Source organism: Temnothorax americanus, unplaced genomic scaffold, assembly GCF_048541705.1.
Source record: "Temnothorax americanus isolate GAGA-0224 unplaced genomic scaffold, ASM4854170v1 Scaffold25, whole genome shotgun sequence".
Lineage (NCBI taxonomy): Eukaryota > Metazoa > Arthropoda > Insecta > Hymenoptera > Formicidae > Temnothorax > Temnothorax americanus.
In genome coordinates this window covers 1204905-1222156 of record NW_027509391.1, presented here as the reverse complement: position 1 = coordinate 1222156, position 17252 = coordinate 1204905, and the positions used below count along the sequence as shown (strand labels likewise).

Genomic DNA, 17252 nt, shown 5'->3' with positions numbered 1-17252 from the left:
TGAGACCGGCCTCGTAACTATCAACACCGCTACAAGGGTCCGTTCGTAAATTCTGAATGGACGAGCAGCGATAACGATACGGATATACCGCCTTCGCTGATTGGGTGAACACGGGCGAAACTACGTCGCGGTGTTGCGCGAGCTATCGTAGTCATACTCGTCGTCGACGTCGACGTCGCCATCGTCGTTGTCGTCGTTGCCGGATGAGAGATAATTACAAGTTGTAAATTTACTATATATTACTACGGTTAATGAGGGCGCGCGTAATTAGAACGAGTACTTGTTCCGCGCTGCGCATTTCAAACTATGCAGGTAATGGTCGATTAATTAATAGACCCGGACGATCGGCACGATTAAATCGCCGTAGACGGCCGACTGATTGTGATTTCTTCGTGTGCAGATATTTTTGGAGATGAGAGAAAGCGCGAAATATAAATTACTTCCTAACTCTTCTCTTTATCTTGAGGATCCCCAAATTACGGAGACGCAGCGGCGACGAAGGAGGGCACGTCGAAATAAAGGCGAAGAAATGAGTTGGACGAAAAAGAAAGAAACGTAAGAGGGAGAGCGACGAAAAAGAGAGAAAGAGACGGTAAGGCAGAGCCAAATTTTAATCTCATCCCTGACAAAGCGAGCGAGAGGCTGCTCTCTCTCTCTCCTCGGGTCCTTCAGGACCACGGCATATTCCATCCTTCAGGATCATTATATCGCCAATTAGAAGATAGCGGAGCACGGCGTCGCCTAACAAGCTTCCTGGGGGGGAATGTTGGGTGGCCAGAGGGAGTGAAAAGCAAGCAGAGAGGGCGAGAACAGACCTACTCTTGCGCCGTTATACTGCTATCACACCGGTGCTGATGCCGGTGCGGCGTAGCACGGAATGGAACGGAACGGAACGGAACGGAGCGGAGCGAAGCGGCGCCACGACGCCTCGCGTCTCTCTCTTCGGCACCGTCGCTATAAAATATTCACTGCAACTCGATGCTCCTGACCGGGCCGGCGCGCGGCGCCGCACAACGGGATAATTAAGACGCACGTGAGATCGTCTTGACGATGCCAATTGTGTTAGTTACGGGATAAGGGTGAGCCTCGGAGCGCGGCGCGGCTCGCAGAGGGGGAGTACATATCGATCCGACTACGAGAAACCGAAATGACAAAAGAGCGAAATACGGCGGGCGAACTCGATCGCAAAAAGAGTCTCGTTTTTATCATTTGCGACACGACATTGTTCGTTCTAATAAAAAAATATTAAATAATACTGTACTTTTTTCATCCTTAAAACATTTTACATAAAATTTAAAAATTTTGTACAAAATATATGAATATACACATTTGCATACGTATAGTTCGTATTTTTTTATCTTCCATGAAGTTCTTTCATACTTTAATTACTTTAATGTATTCAATTTTGTTAAAAAAGACAAGACGCTTCACCCTCATGTTTAGGAATCGAAAAAACTTTTTTTATCGAGGGAAGATTCATGAAGGCTAAAACAATGAAAATTTTATCGCGCATTCGCCAATACTCGTCAATATACGAGTCAGCGAAGACAGCCTCGGCAAAGTTCTCGATCGTCTCGAGCGATCGTCCTCCTCCCGGAAACAACGCGAATGTGTACCAAAGGAATCGCCACGCAGGAGTCGTTTCGAAGTCTTCGAAGGAAAGAGAGAGAGTGAGAGAGAGTGAGAGAGAGAGAGAGAGAGAGAGAGAGAGAGAGAATCGACGTGGTAGCGCGGTAGCGATACACTTTTCTCCGTAGGCAATATTCATAAATCACCCTTCAGATCGCTCCCGCCCACGCCGCGTTTCGTCCTCTCCCCTCCCCCGTCAGCCTTCCCATCCTTCTTATATACGCTTAGAATATAAGCGGCAGTTTTCTTTTTTCGCCAAAGGGATGCAGTACCGGGGTCAACTTCCCGTCCGTCCCTTCCCGCGCGATCCCCTCGACCTCGTCCTCCTCACCCTCCAAAAGTCCGTCGAAGGGAGAAGGGTGGTCGGTGAGACGGAGGTGGTTGGAAAGGCGCGGAACCATAGACGAAGAACGAGTTAGTCGTTCTGGCGGTGGTGTGAGACTCGCGACTGAGAAGGGGGGTGGTCTCAGATTCTATTAAGATCTCAGTAAGTCTTGTTACACGGGGAGGCCACGCCGCAAATCTCGCAATAAAACAGCCACCGGTATAACACCGATTCGGGGACCGTCGTCGTCTACCAGCAGCCAACCCCCCGTCGCTGTGTCGTCGGCGACGTCGCGCGCGCCGTTTCTCGTACGTCCTAGAGAGAGAGGGGTAGAATTTATCTGCGGCACGCAGTATTCCGGAAGAGGAAAATCTCTGGTAATCCAAGCCAGGGACCGCAATTAGCTTTTTAGAATCGTTAACTCTCTAATTCGCCATTCTTCGCCGTATTTAAACTTTAAACAATAAGAAATACTTGGTATTTTCGTATACATTTATACATATATATATATATATATTTTGTATAACGCTGGTACTGTTTCATTTATATGCAGATCTTACACCAAACTATCCTTATTTGGAGCCAATACATCTATTACCTTTTACGTATAAAAGCTGACAGCAAATCCTCAAAGAAGTTAGCTAAAATTTATGCTCTAAATTTATGTTATCTCGCAAAACTATATTTCCAAAGTACAGTTTTCGATACAAATCGCTTTAAGACTAATTGAATCCATTATCGTAAGTATCGTGCCATTACGTCATGAAGGAAGCAACGAAGGTGCAATATCCTTCTTTCGCACGAAATTCTCACGTTTCCGTACTCTATCTCCTACGGAATGCCGATTATGGAGAACCAACTCTCGAGTATTGCTCGAAGAGAACGAGAGAGAGAGGGAGAGAGAAAGAAAACGGACAGGGCGCGCCGATCATGAGGGAGGGTCGCGTTCTCCAACCGAGGGTCCGAAATCAATCAAAACATTAATTGAAAGAGCCGAGAAGACAATGGAGCCGGCTTGGCTAAGGCGGTAGGTATGGATGGTCTTGATAATCGAAAGATATCCTGGTCAATAGCCGGTAACCCGGCAGAGCACACCGAACGAGTTGGAAAAGGAACTTTCCTCCGGGCTTCTTTTTTGCGAAGGGTGCAGAGGAAAATTCGTGGCACGGAGTCTCGGTAGGTACGGTGAGAGAACGAAGAGAGAAAAAGAAAAAGACGATGAGAAAGAAACAGAAAAAGAGAGAGAAAGAGAAAGGAGGAGGTCGCAACGGGAATGTCCAACGATAAAGTAAAGTCCTTTTCCTCTGGTAGTCATCGCATTCCTTTCTTGTAAATAACGTCGTTTACGCGACGATCGCCCTTCGCCAAGGGGTCCCGCAACAAATTCGATTATCCGAGTCGATGTAGAGTCGATCCGGGATGCCCGGCGTTAGCTGGCTGCTATGGCGCGGCGAGTTAATGAACGCGCTCTCTATTCAATTGTTGACCGGTATTATTAGTACGGCGAACGTTAGCGCTTTATTAATTAACAAATCGATTTCGGTCGGTAGCGAATGCTAATTATTCAACATCGGCTCGGCGCATTCGGTGCCGCTGCGAATGGTTCTTTAATGAGAGAAGGCTAATTGTACGGGGTGCTCTCAATAGCGTCGCGCCGAAGGAGCAACCGTTGAGCGCCGATGAAACTTTTAACGATCGATAAAAGAATGTTGCGGAATTTCGCGCCAGTGTCGTCCGCGTTGTTTCCGCGCCCCCCGCGATCCACGATCGAAGATACTCCTCGGTAGCCCTGCACTCTCGTCGATCCCGTATCTTAGGAACTTTTCCGTCAGTCTTCTGCCGCGTAGTTAAAATTCTGCTGGAGCAATTTTGATTTCCCAGATCATCTCGGAAGCTTAGATTTAGCTCCTCTATCTCTCAGCCACCTCCAAGGTACTGATGTACTTGGTACCGGAGTCCGTGGCGACGCGTGCGACATCCTAAGTACACAAGGGCACCACCGTACGAAGAAAAATCTCGCAGCTCGCAGGGAAAGGACATCGGGGCCGACGCCCAGAAGGACGCGGCACTGCCACCTGGCGGTGTGCCCAAGGACCCACGAGAAGCTTCAATCGCCGTAAAAGCAACCCCTCCGACCTAAGGAAGACGAGAAAGAAAAATGCGGAACGAGAAAACGGTTCGGAAAGGAGAGAGATAGAGTGGAAAAGAGAAGAGGGTATCACAAAGAGAGGGGAAGTAAAAGTTAGTAGCTCACCGAGGCGGACAGAGATAGAGTCCAGGAGGGGTTGATAGACCGTTGGGGGGGGGGGGGGTTGGGAGCGCGAAGCAGGAGGAGAAGGACAGAGAGCGCGATGGTCAGCCCGCGAGATACACGTTCGACGGTGCGGCCGACTTAAGAGGATTACATTTGATATTTCGATCGGGCAAAGTGGCTTTTTATTGGACATTCGCCGCGGAATTATCGCTGACTCGTGTCGAAAGGCATTACGCGCGCCCCGGCGTTATTAAATTATAGCAGCGGCCCGCTAGCACGCTATAATGTCCGGAAAACGAGGAAAATGCCATTTGCAAAAAAAAAGGTCTGCTTTGGCAAAAGAGACTTCTACTGCCAGTTTATAAAAGAACACATGCAACGAATACTTGCCTCCGGGCCTATATCTCGAAGTTTATAAACGATGTACATGCATAAACGTATGGGAATTACTTAAATTTATCTATTTTCTATTTATTGCTGCTGTGTGTATATATTAGTTTCACTGCAATTTTCAATTAAAAAAGAAAGCTATCTGTTTTGTATAGAAACCATTGAAAGAACTGCCAAATAACCAGTCAATTTTGAGAGGCGCGGCGCGTATCGTACATCGTATCAAGAACTGGCATATAACAATTCGCTTCATTTTTTACGAGCAGCGGGGGAAATTTTTTGAAACAATGGCGGAAGCAGCGCAACACAGTTTTGACTCAGCAGCCACGGTAATAAACCCGGCGAAATAGCGGCAGTAACGGCTAGGGCGTCCGCAGCAGCGGTAGCAGCAGCAGCAACCTTCCCTCCTCTTTTAGCCCGCGAGGCTAATTAGCCGCGGCAATTTGTCGGTGCGAAACAAACGCGCCCGGTCGAAGGTCTCGCGCTCGCACAAGCTTTCTCGATTTATCCGTGCGCGCGTTAGCCGTACCTATACCTACCTCCTATCGGAAGCCAACTTCAAACGAAATAATTAAGCGATTCTCTTTAGCCGGCCGGCTAACGAGCCCGCCGCCGACTGAAACTAGTGCCAATTATCGGCATTCAAACGGACGAGTACACGCGGGTGGCCGACAGTTGAGACGTTCTCTCGGTGGGACGTCGAGACGGCGACGGTGGAGGAGGAGGAGAAGGCGAAGGAAGATGAAGAGAAAGAAGAGGAGGTGGGAGAGGAAAGGTCGCTGATGAAGGAGGCGGTCGGGCCTTCAAGGAACAGGGCAAGATGCTCGTCCGGACAGACAGTTAGCTTCATTATTTCGACTTCAACCGACGCCTGACGACATATGTGAGAATGAAACGCGTTATGTGGCTACGCGAGAAGAATGCATATGTATCTTATCTTATAAGAAGACGAAGAAAGAGAGGAAGATTGAAGACGGCGATATTTCCGGTTTTCTTTAACGAAGAGATTCATCAGCGGTATTTATCCACTGAAATTTTCTTTTCAATCTCTTAATCGAAGCTGAAGGCTTCTCTGATGCTCGATAATTCGTTAATTAAATTTCTAATTAAATTTCCGCCAAAAGTAAACAGAAAATGCACATTACGCCATAAATAAAGATCTTATGTTGATGATACGTTTTTCAAAAGTGCAGGACACATATCTTTCTGTAAAATATTTAAACTTGCATTAAGGAAACATAATATAAAAAATCTATTTTAGAAGTTAGTAAAATAAAGCGACTATTTTTGTAACAGTTTATTGGTTCTAATCGATTATAGATCCTAAATCGATGGGGGTTCCTTCCTTTTATGTATAATAAGAATAATTTATAATTCGGTAATTTCGCGCGTAATAAGCTTTAAAAATAATTCCAAGGAATATATAATAACCATGCCATTTCGACGAATCGCTCGCGAGATTGCACCTAGCGCTAATCTTCGTGAAAGCTTTGTCACGCGCTACAACCGGCTCGCTCTTGCATATTGGATGACGATATCTCGAAAACGGGTATTCATACATAGTGCATTATGTAATCTCATAGCATCCGTCTGAGACATTACTACTAGATGGTTCAATGAAGAAACGTATGTATCTCGACTGTCATAAATGGACGAAATTACCTCATCGACTTTGAATGTTACAATTTCAGTTTTTCGAGAAGCAAGAATATTATTTAAAAGCAAAAAGATATAAACTGAAATTTAATTTCGCGCAAGTTTTCTCTTTCGCTGCGAAAGAAGCGCGGCGCACGTTACTTTTGAAGTAAAAAAATTATATATCGATGAATATAAATAATTTAATTAACCGCCGCAATAAAAACGTATTAAACGTCTCTATTTAATTTTAATTAAACGTCTCAAGGATTGGCGTCGTCAATTAATCGCGTTCCCTCGCAGTCGCGCGCTAGTCGATAATCACGCGCCGTTACGACGATTCAGCGGGACAAAGGAATCGCGAAGTAAAGGAGCTATACGAGTCATTTCTAAGGATGCAGTTAATCCGCGTCGGCTAACGGCTAACGGCAGCCCTACAACGGAATCGCCTTAAAACGCGACCGGTAATTGGAACAGACGTCGGTCGATGAGAGACGGGACCCTCGCGCGAGATGCAAGCGCGCGAGAAGGGGGTGAATGACTATACAGAAGTGTGCCAGAGCGTGCTTATCTGCCAAGCTAAAAGGCAAGACAGTTTATAATTAACGCGAGACTCTCACGCGACTTCTTTAGCAAATGCACGTTCATTTTATACATCGTCTATATACCCTGGCTGCGATCTTATCGGCGCGTTTTATTTTCTCTTTTCCTCTCATCCTGCGTTCCGTATCTTACGTTTCGTAAATGCATTTCGCGCAAACACCACGCTGTGCGTAGGACGCGAGATCGAGATCGATAAGTGTTACCTAGCACCGAACTGAGTAATTACACTCGGATCCCTTACACTTATTGTTAGGCTAATCAAATCTCGACGCGATCTAAAGTTCTCATCAAAGTCCCATTCTATTCCCCGCTCGCCCGTCTTACACCGATCTGATCGTGATCTCTAATCGCATTTACCTGTCAACAATCGCTTGGGAAACGGCGAAGGCTTCGTTGCGAGGCAGCGATCTTCTCCGTTTAAGTTCTTCGCGTCACGTGACACTGCACAAGACGTGCGAAACGGCCACCAACTTCCGTCCACGGATCGTTTTTCTCCATCGGTGATCAATTACCGAACGATCGATCGCGATCCTGCCAAGATTCTACACGAATGCTCTCGTGAACGAGGTCTCCTTATTACAACTCTTTCGGCCGCGCGCACTTTCGGAGTATGCGAGGACGAAGCATGCGTGAGGTAACGTGCGTCGAGCAGTGTCCCCACCGGAAGTACCATGCACGAGACCGCCGCTTCGGCGGTTGACTGTAAACTGCCGAGTGCCGCGTGCGGCCACGGCACGCCACACACCGAGAGTGATAAATCCCCACCATCACCTAGCTACCCTCTCTCAACAGCTTCCGCCACCGTCGTTCGTGATACCCCTACGCGTTTTCCCTACCACGTCGCAAATGCCACCACCAACGACTACCCCTCACGCGCGTGTTCTCTCTCTCTTTCTCTATCTCGCACCCTCTTTCCCTCTCCTTGCTTTCATCCCCGGCCGCTCGTTCGCGCGCGTCCATCCTTCAACTATCCGCGCTCCACCGCACAATTTAGCTCTCCCCCCGCACGGCATCGCGCCGGATGTACCCCGCGATTCGGAATAGCGGCCGCACTCCAGTCGATTAGGCGGCGCGTTTAGGACGGCGAGTTATGAGCCCTCGATTTCCAACGGCGACGAAGAGCGAGCGCGCAGAAGGTGGCTGATCGACGGAAGGGATGGAACGTGCCGCGCTACGACGTGCCGCCACGAAGTGAAGACGACGGCGAATTGCGAGAGGATATCGATTATGGTATATACCGCGCGCCGGTGTTTGTTTCTTTTTAATTTCGCGCCTGTCGACGTCCCGCGGAGGGTAAGAATCAACTTTGTCCGGGATTTGATAAGGGACGTAAGCGATCGTAATCACGATTGAACGAGGGATTCAATTATCAACGATTGATCATAACGAATACGTAATGAATCGATACCTTGCCGACTTGATCGAAAATGCGACAGAAGGGCCAACTAAATAAAGAAATAAAAAAATCGATTATATTATTTATTCTCGTGTAGAAGAATTTCGTTCATTCGCGCTAATATTTTTCATATTAGCAATATTAATATATTCCCCGGGAATATTTATCAAAAGATCGATGTAATAAACTTACAGAAAATGTGTTAACTGCAAAAAAAGTTATTCCGAACTCTACTAATAATACGGAATTTCAACGTATCTCTTTCGCATTGTATACATGTAATTAAAAAATATATATGTTAGTAAGTCAAAATTAGTAAAAAAAATTTTGATCGATTTATTATATATGTAAATTGTTATAATTATAATATAAACTGCTTTCGTTTTGGAAATTTTTAAATATTTTATAATTTACAAAATAGAAACATCTTTACTGTTCCGATAGTTGAATTTACATTGTATAAGAATAAAACTAAAAAAATATGAAAACCATTATTCATTACGTTGTACAATTAATCCTTTTCAAGAAAATAAAAGCTGTATAGTATATAATTAAGAAAGTGTAAATATATTACATGTACAGAACATGAGAGATATTATGACGTCATCATTAATTATTAGTCAATAGTTAGATTGACAGTGAGGCTAATTATAGTGTACGAGGGCTCTGTAAGATCCTTCTATTCGACGATCACCGAGGATCACGCTCGTCGACGATCGTGAAATAGCTGTGGAGGATTAACCTCCGGCGTGGCGCGTCACGCTCGACGGGGTACCCCTACATTCGCCCCTACGAATTCCACCCTGCCGTACCACCTACACGCAAGCCGATGCAGGGGTGGTATATCCCCTCCACGCGGTTGAAACCCCTACCTCGCGGACACGCGCTTGCCACCCCTACGAAGCCACACCTCCCATTACAAAAATTACACCGGTCGCTGATTTAGTGTTCTGCGCCGATTCACGGTGGCGCCCGTGCGCGAGGGGGTGCAGGAATCGTTGGAGGAGAGGAAAGAGGAGGCAAGGAGCCGCGAGGGTTGCGCGGTGCAGGGTGGGGACGTAAGTAATGAAAGGGTTGCCGCCGGCTTCGAGAATCACGGAATCATTCGCCAGATTAAATTAGAAAGGCTACGACCTTTTTTTTCCACTCCCATATACCCTGGGCCGATGAAATGGATTAAGCCATGCTTATCACCACCGCCGATGGTCGGCGGTCTCTTTTAATTACAGGCTGATTTATGACGTTACGTCTATCGTACAACAGCGGGAAGTTTAGGTTACCTCTCAGGAAGTAATGTTTTCAGAGAAGAAGAAGAGCTTCGCGATTTTATCCGGTTTTATGCTTATATTACACTCCGCGTTAAACTCGATGTCGTCATCAGAAAAAATAGGGGGCTGCTCCAATATTTTCAACGAAAAATTTTCGACGACGGCCGCGCCGTCGTAAAAGGCGCTTTTACACCGGATGGTTTAAATAAGAGACCTACGATAAGTTTCGAGTCGACGTTTCCTCAGCGAATCTTCAAACCCGAGGTACAGTTACGGAGTTGTTTAATATTGAAAATTAAAGAGTTACGGCGAATAAGTTTCGAGAGTGTAAATAGGTAATAAAACTTTATTTTGCCAATTAATCTCAGGTGCACTTTAACAGAAATTTAATTGACGACTTAATTACCGCGTTATTGAATGCCGTAATTAAAAAATGCACGCCAGCTTACCGAGGTACTTTATACCGGAGGAAATTCAGAGGCCACGGCGAAAGAAAACGATGCGCGCTCCGATTTTTATCAGACTAGTATCAACTTCAGATTCAGCGGGGAATCCCTAGCCGACAGAGAGCGCGCAACGCCCCGCGGCGTCCCGTACACTGTCGCAAATCCAAAATCGCTATATACGACGTTCGATAATAGTTCTCCCACGAGTATCGCGAGATGCGCGTTTTCCAAAGCCTGCAGCCCGTTCTCCGCGCGAAGAAGGAGAGAACGAAATGCGAGAGCCCTGGAATTGCAAGAGGTGTGAGACGGGGCGAAAAGTGAGAGAAGAAGGTGCCGGGAGGGACAAGGGTATCGCGCGTGTGTGTTATGTGTGTGTATGTGTGCGTGTGCATGAAGGAGAGGATGTATGTGTTTGTGTAGGACGAAGGGCAAGAGCAGAACGGGTCGTAGAGCGGGACGGGAAAGAGGAATGGGGAGCGTACTAATCACTTCTACGGACTTTAATGGAGGTTTTCTGTACGCCGTCTACTTTGTCCACGACTTATACTACTTCGAACCCCGTTGGAGCTCGGCGCGGAGCATTTGATAGAAAAAGCGGGCGGAAAGTAGCGTTACGTGTATTAAACTAAGCGGCACTCTCGCCGACCGCGCTCGCGATGCCCTTATCTCGCGAAAAAGCATTTAACGACGCGACGCGCTGCGTCGCGCCGGCGCGACGATAAATTCCGCGTCGAACTTGAAGAAAGCGACACACGCGCGCAAATCGCTATATGTATGTATGTCCTATAATAAAATAATACGACGATAAGACAAAATAAAAAATCATTTTAGAGTTGAGAATCTTAAATAGCATATTTTGCAATTCTCTAATAATTTGTCGATCTATACATCAATATTCGCGTGCGGTGTCTGATTTGTTTAATTTTTTACGATAGCCCCAAGAGAAACTGTACAACGTCGTTGGGAAAGGGAAGTATTCTAAATCTGCGCTCGTCGGTCTCTCGCACCTGCGCGCGCGGAAATAACCACTATGGGGATGCTGCGGATTTGGAGTGACGCAGCCCGACAGCATCGACGCTCGCGCGGCGCGGATACTAAGAGCTTTTCTGGAAGAGCAGGGCTCCATTAGCCGACTCGCTTGTCTTCTGAGTCCATTACAAGATGAGCCGCCATCCTCCCGAATGACCTTCTCCGCCCGCCCGCCCGCCCGCCTTTCCAACTCCCTCACTGACACGTCGCGATCTACACATTGCTCGTAGATACGCAAACTCGCACGCTTCCAATCTCCCTTCCTCTCTCTCTCTCTCTTTCTCTTCCATCCTCTCTCTCCTTATATATATACATACATACATAATATACTGCGTCAGACCGTAAACACGATGCAATTTAAAAGATCAATCCTGTTCTTCGACATAAAGGACGGCGTTCCTGAGGAATCGACGAATACGAATCAACCGCACACAAATTTCACTATTTTCTAGTATTGAAGCAGCACTACTGCGCAAACAACGTTTGCTGTCTCGAACACACGCAGACGTTCCCTAAATAATACTATTCGTAAATTTCTAATTCGCGTCCGGAATGAAATATAATCCGCATCAATTTTCACGCGCCATTTTAATCTATACACTCAAGTGAAATTGAAATCCTCAGTTTCCTGGACCGCGTAATACGATTCTTTCTATCCAGTCGAAGGTATTTACCGCCTCGCGCAAAGAACGGTTGCGGACGATCTTATTACTCGCGAAACGGCGTGCACGCGCAAGAAACGCGGGACAGGATCGCTTTTCCTCGCGCATTATTCGCGATAGAGTACGCCGAGAAAACGGCGAGAAAGTCGAACGCAAAAGGGAGAAAGAGAAAGATATAGGGATGCCGTGCCAGATGTACTTAAACTAAGAGCGCCACTCCGCCGCGGCGTCCCCTGATTTATTCACTCCGTGAAATTTTTACTCCCTCCGCGCCGGGCCTCCGCGGGCCTTCGCTGAAACCGACATACGTCTTTGGAGTTGCTATGCGCGCGAGGTTACCACGGGCTATCTCCGAGACTTTCAGGATAGCTGCCGCATCTCCCGAGGTATTCCCGTGCCGGCAGTACTTTTCGAATAGTAAAATCCTTCGAAATTCTACGTTTCTGCAAAATTGTCGTCTCTCCACACCGCGTCGGCTCCGATATACATCCCGAGCAACGGGATTAATACTTGATCATCTCCGTGGGTATTAACGAACTTATTCATGAAACTGCTCTTTTTACCACGATATATATTGCAAAAGCGATAAAAAATAATATGAATGATTGATCGCGTATTATCCATATGTATATCGCGTTTCACCTAGATATATATATATCATACCGCATTTTTTCCCATTGTATTATACTGGTATATCACTCTACACAGTATTCTCCAAGCTATCTTTATGCAGAATAATTTATACTAAGACAATAAAAGAGTAAATGTGTAGAATAAAATACTAATGTCAAAAGAAAGTGTAAAATAAAATACTTCTCTACAAGAATTTGTTTTTCTTTTGTTTAAAAAATTACCTCTTTCGTTATAGTACCAATATATATAAACCTTGTATTGTCGCATTTATTTATCTCATTATACATGCAGAGCGAGCGAAGAATAAGTGAGAAATAAGTGAGAAATAAGCGAGGCCCTTGAAGGATAAGTATGACTGTTCAATGTAAGCTCCGGTTCGCAAGCAGCCTGTCCTTCCGGCAATCACTTACCAGCTAATGCATTACTTGCGAGAGTATACGAGCACTCCACGCGATTACATACTCGTCAAGTAAGCTGCCTTTCGGTCGTATCTTCGGTCGGATTCTTATCCGCGGCATCCCCGCGATTCCGAATCGCGTATACACTGCCGGTATCTCGCACAGCGCGGAACAACGGTCACAAGATACAAGCGTGTCAATCCCCAAGACCGACGAAAAACTTTTCCTATCCCCGCCAGCAGCCGGGGATAAAGAGGGCCGTGCCTTCACACCGAGATCCGTTCGCGCGAATGCGAATCGCGAAACGCGAAATAATGGAGCGCGCATCGAGGGTATTTGCGAGACAGTAATGAATAAATTGTTGGACGCGCGCCTGTACACGGCGACGGCACCGAAAAGCCAGGCAGACAGACAGGCGGGCAAGCATGTGGGTGGATGGATATTGCTTAGCCCGCGCGAGACTAGGGAAACCCCTCTTTCCTATATTATTCTCCCTCAACCCTCTTCAGATCTCGTTCAGCGACTGCGCCGAGTGACGCGCGAGCGTTCAAGTACCGGTGAACTCGGCCTTGCTCCCCACGTTCCGTTCTCTGTTCCGTTACGAAAAACAAAAGGAAAAAAGAACGGTGCGACGAATAAAATGTCCCTCCGTGATACAAGTGCCATGCCGCGATGTCGCGGTAATTACCGTCCGATCAGCCGCGAGGGAGCAGCGTCGAGGGTCATTAGCGGAACCTAATCGGTGTAGTTAAATTCGTAATGCGATGCGGTCGCGAAATCGATTACTTCGCCAAATCTAAATGCGCGGGCGCGATTACGATCAACGAATCCGTTGATTGATCGATCGATCGATCGGTCCGTCGTAATTACCGGCGCCGAAACAAGCGAGTAATCCCGCTCGCTTTTCCGACGCGACGTATGCAGGATTAAACGCATGCTCGAAGCCATCGGCAGCCGAGACAGGTAACTCTCCACGCCGCGCGCCGCGCCGGCGTTATGAACGAGATACCGACCCACACCGCCCGCCGGCAATAATTGCCTTATTGACATTAATAAAACGAGCCGGATACCGACGGCCATGTCATCGAGAGCCCCATAAACGTCTGTCCGTCGCGTGCACGTTCATATACATACATTCACTTTCCCGCACAGAAAATCGTATATATCCAAATGATGCAAGCTCAAGATTTTCGCAGTTCAATTGTAACGCTTTTACATATGCGTAACCGTTACAATCTATATCGCGTATCGATTGAAATTATGAAAACTAAGTTAGAAATCTTTAACTGTTTGTTCACGGAAATGCAACAGATCAAATCGCAATTGCTAAATCATTGAATATTCTAATTCGAAGTATAACAACGAACATTATACCGGATAACATTCATTGCGCTATACTTTTGTATTTATTAATTTAATATTTGCTACCCAAGTGTGTGTGTGTGTGTGTGTGTGTGTGTGTGTGTGTGTGTGTGTGTGTGTCATTCAGTTCGGTACAAGACGATGAAGACTGTTGGCGAAGAGAAAGGACGACTAGAGGATGCCCAATTTCTCCGTCGCGAGGAGCGAAAGGTCGGCGGGGAAACCGGGTAGGGCAAAGAGGGTCGAAGGAAGAGGAGAAGGGCGGCGGTCGGCGATATTTCACCGGTTTCGCGTGCAGGCGAACTTTAATAATATTCGTTCCATCAGGTATAGCCGGCCTCATATTAAGTCGGTCCGCGCGAACGAGGCGCCGCCAGAGCGGCGGAATATGATGAGTGGTGGGCGGAGGGTGAAGAAAGAAGAAAAGAGGACGCGTGAGGTAGCACGACGGACGAAGAGGAGGTGGCGAAGAGAGGAGAGGCCGTGCAGAGGGATCGGGGGGTGGAAGCGACCGAAGGGGGTGAGCCGAGGAGGGCGCAGAATGAGACGTGTAATAAAGTGAGTTTTTAATTTCCACCAGTGCCGGTGGTTGGCCGCCCCGCGGGTAGGGGGTTAGAAGCCCACGGATTCGCCTCCGTTGCCCATGCCCCGGGCTCGCGGCCTGTCGGCTAGTATTACTAGATAAATCACCCAACAGGCAATAACCGCCCGTTCCACCCCCGGGGTCCCGCTCCCGCTCGCCGACTCCGCTACCTACCTTCGGATCTCTGCCACCGACAGCACTGATACGCGACCGTTCGACGCTAAACGCCGTCCGCGTCGCTCGGAGGAAGTGAGACGGCCGCGAGATTTGACGCCGGTTCCCCGATTCAGTCCCGGCGAACTTAGCCCTCGATTGTAGGTCCAATCACCGAGTTACTTATACTTCTCGCGAGACGCGGCGATACGTTAATTACGTTAAAAGTATATCCGATGCGGCCTCAAGATGTTACTTATATTTTATGTGAACGCTAATATAAATCCTTCTTATAATAATATAAATTTTCCTGCACAGTAAATTTTATGTTGCACATTGCAGCTTTTGCAATATTGTATCAAAGTTTAAAATTATGTTCTACACAAACTTCCTAACTTTTTATTACTTGAGAAATCGCAAATATTATTCAACAACTGAAACGTTTATAAAAGAATGATATCACTTTAATACATAATATATAACGCTTGATTATATATATCAAAAAATGTTTGCTTTATAAAAGAGTGCCATAAAAGTGGAGTATATTTCTTAAGCTATAACCCAGCTCCTCGCGTTCTTCCTTTGACAAATTTTTAGAATTATTCGTTTCACACTCGACATGCAAATTTCATAAACGGGAGATGATTTTCGATACGAGAAACAAACGCGAACGCCGGATCGAGCAAGTTTCACTTTTAACTCGCTGGGACGTCGTGTACAGCAACGGCACGTGCACTAAGGTAATCGTTATAGCATTCCTGATGCCACACAGAACGTAAGATCTTCGTTTCCGTCGCGCTTATGATAATCAATCTCTCCGCAAACATTTGCGTTTAGTGTTTTACGGCGTCGGATTATACGCTGCGAAAATGGCGGCTGCGAGAGGACATAATGACGCTTATGATCAGACGATAATAAACGCAATAGCACATTACCATAATTACGGCAGCATTAGCTGCGCGCGATATTAACCTAATGCCAGCATAATGCGCGCACAAACTTTAGACGTACGTATACAGACCTTTGGGGAAATAATGGGCTGAAATTCTAAATGGCGAAGAGGGAATCCTTATACGGTTGCTCATTCGATCGGGACCCCTAATCCTTAAAAAAACAAACTCACGTAATGTTCAAACAAAATTGTAAGTTATCGATCAGAAAATGAAACAAAAGTATAAATTTTCAAGTGCATGCGGTTTTGTTCACGCCTGACGCTTAATTTCCCATTGTATCCGCGCGCCATTGACGGCACTTATTGGAACGATATTTCCAGGTGGATGCTGCGCGACGCACACAACGTAGTCGATCCGTACGGGACCGTAAAATTTTGTCAGACCGTCGCGAGTCCCGCCCTCCCGGGACTTACCTCTGAGAAAATACAAAAAGTCCCCCGGGGGAAACGTTACGGCTGGCGCTCGTAAGTTTACCGCCGCCGACAAATTAATGTCCCCGGATTACGGAAGCGGACCGCAGGGAAAGATTTCCGTCGAGGGCCGTCGAAGCCGTTTTCAAAATTTACTTTAAGCCGTGGCTACATCCGCACATTTTCCGTTCCGTCTCGTCTGCTCCCTTCGGTTTGCTCGCGCGTTACTGCGAACGTCTCGCCTCTCGATACATATACCTGCATTACCTGCAATGTCTCTCGCCTCTCCTTTCCCAATTTAAAATATAAAATATATAAAGAATCAGCAATAAGAACGCGTGTAAAACGTTTAAAAATTAACATCGCTGGATGGCTCGAAATGCTCGCAATAATAAATCTAGCCAGCGTGATCATATTTAATAATGAAATTATTAGTTATCGTGTTAACAAATTATTGAGCCATTAAAAAATAATTGCCGTCAGTTTAATATTCAACATAGCATTATTAAATAATTATGTGATAATTAATATTAATTATGTATCGTTATAATTTTTGTATTTTAGTTTGTCAACTGTATATTATCTAATATTACCAGTTGATAATATATTGTAAATATATATAAAGAGATTATATAATATGCGCGTGTTCATTTAAATGTTTACAAAGTTCTTTTGTCAGAAAAATACGATAAAAATATTTTAACAGTTCAGAGTATTTTTCATATATATAAAAGTTTTTAAAAGATTTTTAGGTTATTAAGTCCTAATGATAATCGAGCGTAAATTGGGATGATGCGCGAAACGAGAAGAGAGGGCACAAAGGCACGTAGATTAACGACTTTAATGCGGCACTTCCTGCCTACGTTGGTCATGCCATGAGACCGCGGTCTGGCAACTTGACTCTGAACTTGCTCAGAAACCGAGGAAAACATCTGGAACATATCTCCCGCGGTACCCTCTTCGTCCCGGCCCCTTGCCTTTCACTCTCACGGCCTGTTTTCGTTTTCTTCTTGCGTCTCGCCCTTTACGTCGATCTCGCACGCCAACGACGCGAGTTAAAGTCACGTCGCCGTAATAGAGTATTATATACGATATGGAGAAACCCTAACCGGAAAGATGCTCT

General features: G+C 46.2%; 1 protein-coding gene across 3 annotated transcripts in view; it reads right to left on the bottom strand.

Moving 5' to 3' along the window:
* LOC143898968 (LIM domain only protein 3) overlaps positions 1-17252 on the bottom strand; it is a 72286-nt gene that overhangs the window by 15600 nt on the left and 39434 nt on the right. Inside the window, exon 1 of one of the 3 annotated variants that reach the window (XM_077408836.1) lies at positions 7194-7548. The exons of the other annotated variants lie outside the window; for them this stretch is intronic. The gene's annotated coding sequence lies outside the window, so the exon portion shown is untranslated. Of the gene's footprint in view, positions 1-7193; positions 7549-17252 lie in introns of those variants that run through there. 3 annotated transcript variants of the gene reach the window in all.